At 39.3% G+C, this 6,402-nt stretch overlaps 1 non-coding gene across 1 annotated transcript; it reads right to left on the bottom strand.

The window, feature by feature from the left end:
- Nucleotides 1-5,364: 5,364 nt before the first annotated feature.
- Nucleotides 5,365-5,466, bottom strand: LOC122212553. The gene has a single exon (XR_006199222.1). It is a non-coding gene; the product is annotated as a U6 spliceosomal RNA (small nuclear RNA).
- Between the last annotated feature and the right edge of the window lie 936 nt (nucleotides 5,467-6,402).

The raw sequence follows: 6,402 nt of genomic DNA, 5'->3' as shown, positions 1-6,402 counted from the left end.
GGATAAACAGTGTACCACTAGTGAGAGAACAGCATTCTTTACAAACCTATTCCAGCATCACTGAAAACGCAGTAGCAACATCACTGGCCACTGAAATACAGCCTTTGGTTTCACCTGTTAATTAGACATGAAAAAAATTAAATAATTTCTTTATGACCAGTTTTCCATTTGGGGTTAATGCCCTGTGCCTAGGTTTTCTACTAGTAGAAAATGCAAATGCTGATACACGTAGAGACAACAAGCAATCCCTAAAACATTAGGGAGTTTGGGGTGTGTGTGTGTGTGTGTGTATGTGCGCGCGCGTGTGTGCATGTGTACCTCCTCCACCCCTGAAAATAAATAGATAATTTTGTTGAGAGGGTATGTGTCTTCAACATTTGTAAAGCATTTATTCTTGCTATGTACTTTAATAATCCTCTGTGTAGGTACTATAAGCATCCCCACGTGACAGATGTGAAAACATAGGTTAGGTAACATGACCCCCGTTGGCCACTGCATACCTTTTTTTCTGGGAAAGATGCACTTTGCAGAAAAACCCAACCAATCAAACAGAAAACAGATGAAAACATCCTTACATTAAGCTGTTTTCAGAGTTTTAAGCCCAAATCAACCAAACAAAACCGCAACTTGCTTTCTATCCTTAAATTTGCAGAATATAGATAAAAATTTGGCTTTGTAATAGGACTATTGTCAAGAATCAAAGAATCCTTTTCTTTCATAGCCAAGAGGGCTATAAGCATCCCAGCTACAGACCAACTCTCATTCCTTTGGGAAATAGCCCAAAAATTCAAACTCTGATTCTTTCTTGGGCCTGAGAGATGTCCCATCATTGCCAATTTCAACCAACAAAGACTTAAGGTTTAAGCAGAGAATAATGAGCAACAAAACAGTGGAAAATTATTTGTGTAAGCACAATAGTAGGGGCTAGGAATGTAAAGAGAATTCCAAAGTTCATATTTTTTTTGATCATGTCCCCAGTTTTCAGCCTATGAAATATTGTCCATCTTTCAAGGCCCTTCTTCAGTGCCACCTTGTAGGTGAAGTCTTTCTTGCTTCTGGTTCTGTTTGGAATTAGCCTTCCCCTTCCCCAATTTCCCTTAGCATTTGACTTGTATTGTGCTTATTTATATGGATCTATTTGGTCCTACTTGATTGTGAGTGACCAGGTCTGATTTACTATTCATATTCTCCATACATCCAACCTGACACTGTAGACACAGTTGTATCCCCTTTTATTCAGTTATTCATTTGACCAATTGTTGCAACAGTATTGACAAAAAGTCAATTTAAGAAAGGCTAAGTGGTCAAGTGGCTTATATAAATAAGTTCTATATTAAACAAGAGGGAAGAAAAATTATGGAGGGTTAGAGAATTTTAAGAAACTTCACCTCACCGCAAGGAAATAGTATTATTCCTGCTTTATGGGTGAGGAAATGGGGAGGTTAAATTACTCCATACTGTGCAGTTAGTGAGGGTCAGAGCTAGGAGTTTTATCACAGCATTCCCCACAGTTACTATCAGATGATAGAAATCAAAAGAGAAACCAGAAATCATGGGATAAATACGATGTAACCACAGATCACATTTTAATAAGTTTAAAAAAACAGAACAGAATAAGGTGAATGTCTTAGTACAATAAGAAAGAGTATTTTAGAGACAGCTTTTTAAATAAAATCATCAGACCAGTACATCACCATGTTATTTTTAATGTAACTTTTCCAGTAACGAGATAATGTATATCTACTGTAAAATATTTTGAGAATACAGGCCAACCTAAAGAAGAAAATGAAAAAGACCATAATTCCTTTATATACAGAATTTTACACTGTTATCGTTTGGTATAAATAATTCTTCTAAGGTTTTTTATGGTTGTAACCTGTAAATCTGAGCTCTATTTTTCTTTCCATTTTGAAGCAATCAATACTCCAATGTCAAAGTCTGTGACAGGCAGTGAGGGTCACTCTCCTTCTGATATAGCTGGGAAGGAGAAAAGAACTAAAATGCTCTCATGAAAATTCTGCCCCAGTTGTAGATACTGAAGGTTACTGACCAATGGTTACTTGGTCAGTTGATCATTGCAGACCTCTCCAAGCCCTTCTAGAATGAAACTATGGAAAAATACAAAGGAATAATTTTAAGTTCCTTTCTGACCTAAGGACCGGAAGCAGTAATGGGTCGTTATACTAAAGACTCTGGGATCCAACCTGAAATTGGAATTTATGCAGTAGGCCGTAAAATTAAGAGCTAGACCTATGGATTCAGAAGCGTTTGGTCCCTTACCCTCAGTTTTCTTATCTGTAAAATGGGATCAATAATACCCACCTTAATAGTATAAAGATGAAATTAAATTGAGAAACGTTTCTAAAACAATTTTCACATGATATCCAATAATATTCTAATACTCTAATAGCAGTATTATCACTAACCTCTACTTATCACCTGTCTTGACTTCTGAGCCAGGTGGTAAATTGGGCTCGATATAGCCGGCAAGCACAGATCACACAGCTAGGACTGAACACTCAAGGTCAGTAGGTATGCCAGCATGTATTATTCCACACCATGCATTTGATTCTGATACTACAGTTTGGTGTACTATTTGTTTACAAATCCAGATAAATGTGTTGTATTAGATTGTACTTTTAGCCATTGTGTGTTGACTCACTGATTGCACACCGTCTGTCTGTCTCTATGCACGTGTTTGTTTTTTCCTTAAACATTTGCTTAGATCATGGTGACTTGAGCACTTTATCATTAAAGCTCAGCTTAAATTCAAAGTAACTCTACCTTCCGTCGCCTTATGTGTCAACATGTAAGAGTATTTAGGTTCATCTTGCCATTCCCCTAGTTTTGTTAATGAGGAAAATATAAGAAACTTGAGTGGGAGTGTATGCTCCTGACTAGATGCTACAGAATCAACATTGATCGACTCTTCAACTCAGACAAGAGGTTGGCTTCATTGGTTGGGAAAGACTTGCCACAGAAGAGCTAATGGATTCTATTTGAGTCTGGGACTTGTAGTTGATAATGGGAGACCCGTCTGCATAAGACTATACTTTCAGTGTTGGCCTGAAGATCATTATGTTTCCAGAGGGTCCTTGGTAGGATGCTGGTGCCAAGGAGATCTATTATGTTAAGTCTTTCTCTATCAAAAAAGCTTCCTAGGGGTGCCTGTGTGGCTCAGTCGGTTGAGCATCCGACTTTGACTCAGGTCATAATCTTACAGTTGGTGGGTTCGAACCTTGCATCGGGCTCTGTGCTGACAGCTTGCCACCTGGAGCCTGCTTCCGATTCTGTGTCTCCTTCTCTTTCTGCCCCTTCCCTGCTTGCGTACTGTCTCTCTCTGTCTCTCAAAAATGAATAAATAAACATTAAAAAATAAGCTTCCTAGAGTATAGGCAACCTCACTGAGGTCACATGCTATTTGGTTGCAGAGACTGGATTGAACCCAAAGATGCTTAGCTCTACTGACTGTATACTTCCAGCATCAATGGGAACCAAACTGACTTGTCTCGTCTTGTCTCACTCTTTATCAGCTTATTTGTCTTGCATTAAATATAACTTGGAATCCACCATCCCTGATTTTCAGGCTATCTGTTCCTTCTTCCAGTCTCTGAAATGTTGGTAGCAAATTTGGAGGCCTCATTTCCCTTATGATAACACATTGCATTTGCAAAGCTCCTCACACTATGTCTTTGCATTACCCTATTGGACACTCAGCATGAGTATTAATTCCCATGTTTTACTATTTTCTTTCTTCAAGGAGAACATCTAAGCAGTATTCAGATTTATAACCAGTAGGGGTGGAGCTCATTCCCACATACTCTTCTTCCGAGGCTCATGCCAAGGATTTCTCCATTCAAACCTTGCCTTACTGGGCAGGAAGACGGCACAAGAAGGACTTGTCTCTAGGCCCAGAGCTTTTGGAACTGACGTGTAGGGGTAACTTTGCCCACACTTTCTGCGTACTTCTGCGTACCTGCGTACGCAGGCCTGTTAGGGAAGAGGGCCTATCATGATTGCTATCGTGATTTTCATGGTGTGGGTCCAAGACATGATGATAAAGTCAGGCTTTTATAAGAAGCAGCCAAATGGATCAAGTTATCAAGGATAGACCTCCAGGCCACTGTGAAAAATTCTGTAGGCTTTTGATTGCCTAATCTTAGTACAATCTCTGTCTTCAAGCACGGCCACATGCAAGCAGACATTGAATATATTTTATTTTTTTTAATTTTTTTTTATTATTATTTTTAAGAGAGAGAGGTTGGGGGAGGGTAGGCACAGAGAACAAGACACAGAACCTGAAGCAGGCTCCAGGATCTGAGCTGTCAACCCAGAGCCTGATGCAGGACTCGAACCCACTGACCTCGAGATTATGACCTGAACCGAAGTCAGATGCTTAACCAACTGAGGCACCCAGGTGCCCTGGATATATGCTTTTAAAACCTCATTCTTCATTTAGTAAGTTGGGGCAGGTAGACTGTAAAGTCAGCATGCTTCGTGGTTTGTTACTTACCGTCTTCATTTCACAGGCAAAAATGTGCTACTATCCATCATCATAAGACTCTAGTTTGGTAAATCGTTGTGAGCCTTCAGCACCCCTTATCTGGGGCAGATGCCAGTGGATGCTTGTGTTTGAAATGATGACTCACAGTTAATCATTATAAGAAATAGGCTTCCCACTTCATAAACTCTAGGCAAGACTGTTTTCTTTGCTAAACATTTAAATTGCTCAGCCATTTTATGCATTAAAACCCAATTATAACTTAGTATGTTGGAGAATTTCAAACGCTATTCCCTGCAGCATCTGTGCCTAAGACTGCATTTTATCATTCAGTTGTTCAAACTCTAATACATGCTTTTACATATATAAAAAATAAATAAAAAATAAATAAATAACATAAAAGAGAAGAAAAAGGACTTTAAAACACAGAGAGGCATGTGACAAGACCTTGGCATTGCTCCCTAACATGGCAGTCCTCGAGGAACATGGGGCAAAGAATATTGCTTCCCAGTTTCACTGGACTTTGCTCCACTGTTAGGTGTGCATCTGGTTCTGTCCAGAAAAGGGATAAAGAGGAGAAATGTCTTGCTGTTGGGAGGCTATCCCCGTGTCCTGTAGAGCTCCAGTCAGCCCCATTCTGTGAAGGGTGTGTACAAAACTAACATGTTTGTTGTGATGGAGGGCAGCGGATAAGTAGCAGAGGTTGTGAATATTACTTTAATGCTTTTTATTTTTTTTTTAAAGCCTCCAGCACCCAGGTGTTCACAGGTAGCCTTCCATCAAAGTACTAACCAGGCCCCCAACGTGTTTAGCTTTCCAGATCATACTAGACCCGGCATGTTGAAGGCGGTGGGGCCATAGGCAAAAGTCTGGCACGCTTCACAAATTTGTACATCATCCTTGCACAGAGGCCATGCTAATCTTCTCTGTATCCTCCAATTTTGGTATATGTGCTGCTGAAGTGCATACAACTGCTTTTTAAACCATAAGTTAGGAAATCCTAGTCCACTAGTTTTGCATTTTTCCTGAGAAGTCTCTTTTAGTCTAATGCCTTGAACCCCATAAAGGAAGCTGGCATTCCCACCAGAAACGTGGTGGCTACAACACTCCAGATGATAAGCAAGTTGGTTGGATTAGAAAACCTAAAAGTTCAGGAAGAGCTGAAAATCAACTTATTTGTCAGCCTGGAAAGGAAAATGGAAATAAGATTAAGTGATTTGAATTTCTTAAAAAGGATGTGTTTTCTTTTGTGTTTTCCCTCCTGGCACTAGATCAAAGAAAGCCATATCCAAGTAACTGAAGTAAGATACAGAATTCCAAAGGGAAATAGCAAGAATGACTCTCCAGCATCTCCAGTGGGATCATGATATTAACATCTCCAAAACTCACCAGAGAGACATGCTGTTAGTTTCTTTCTCAACATAAAAGAAACAACACAAAGAAACCATTGTTACTATTTGGTAGTGTTTTTCTAGAACCCTATAGACCACAGTACTATAGCTCTTTCTCTAGCTACCAATATAAATCAATCAGATGATTTTATCATTGTAAATACATTAAATAATAAGAATAATTGGCTATTAGAATTGAAAGAGGTCTTTGCATCAATCCTATTCCGACTTTTTACAGATCAAAGATGTGGTTCTCAGGGAGGGTTCATGAGTTATGCACAGGCTTTCAGATAATGGGAATACTGGGACTGAAATAGAGGTATCTTGCTGTTAATCTAAGGTTCTCATCACAGGATTTCCCTGTGGAAATATCTTTGAGTTTAAGAATCAAGGAGTGAGGGAATCAAAAAGCTAGAAGGCTAAAATATGAGTTGAAGACCCTCTTTCCCTTCTCAATGTGGGTAGACTCCTCTTCAGCCTCAATAACAATGAAAGAAAGCAAGCAAAACT

The sequence above is a fragment of the Panthera leo genome, chromosome F3, assembly GCF_018350215.1.
Source record: "Panthera leo isolate Ple1 chromosome F3, P.leo_Ple1_pat1.1, whole genome shotgun sequence".
Taxonomy (NCBI): Eukaryota; Metazoa; Chordata; class Mammalia; order Carnivora; family Felidae; genus Panthera; species Panthera leo.
The sequence above is the reverse complement of the archived record's forward strand: the minus strand, read 5'-3'. Positions and strand labels throughout refer to the sequence as shown.